Here is a 720-nt window from a genome sequence, read left to right as displayed (position 1 = left end):
TTAACCTCCTCATCGCCTACCAGTCTCACAAAGGAGAAGAAGAAGAAGAAGAAGGAAGGAAAAAAAAGATAGAAAGAAAGAAAGATAGAAAAAACGAAAACGTATAAAACGAGGTAAAAAAAAATAAAATGATAGTTTCCTCCTCCTCCTCCTCCTCCTCCTTCATCTTTTGTTTCGGAATTATATTCCGTATTGGTCTTTCTATCATCTTCCTTGGTGGTCTGCCTAGTTGAAAGTTTTTTTTTTTATTTCTTGGGTGGAATCGTGTCGAATCATGTCGAACATCCCCAAACGTGAGCCTGACGAAGCCTTTACAACCCGATGTCAGTCAGTCAGTCAGTCTGTTATTTTTATTTTACCTTTTTTTCTTTTTTCTTAATTGGAATCATCAAAGGAAAAAAGGAATAAAAAAAAGGCGCGACATCGATTCAATTTGAAAATAAATAAATAAATAATGAAAATAATGATGATGAATGCGATTCGATTTGGTTCATTTCCAATAAAAATATATATATATATATATATATATATATATATATATATATATATATATATATATATAAAGCAATTAGTTTTACTATTCACAAACAATAAATAAATAAATATACCGAGAAATGGAATGAGTAAGCATTAAAATTTTCCTTTCTCTACCTCCTCCTCCTCGTTAATTAGTTTCTTCTCGAACAACAAGTTAAAAAAAGAGAGAGAGAGAGAGAGATG

This window comes from Pediculus humanus, genomic scaffold, assembly GCF_000006295.1.
Source record: "Pediculus humanus corporis 1103172107360 genomic scaffold, whole genome shotgun sequence".
NCBI lineage: Eukaryota > Metazoa > Arthropoda > Insecta > Psocodea > Pediculidae > Pediculus > Pediculus humanus.
This window is presented reverse-complemented; position numbering follows the sequence as displayed.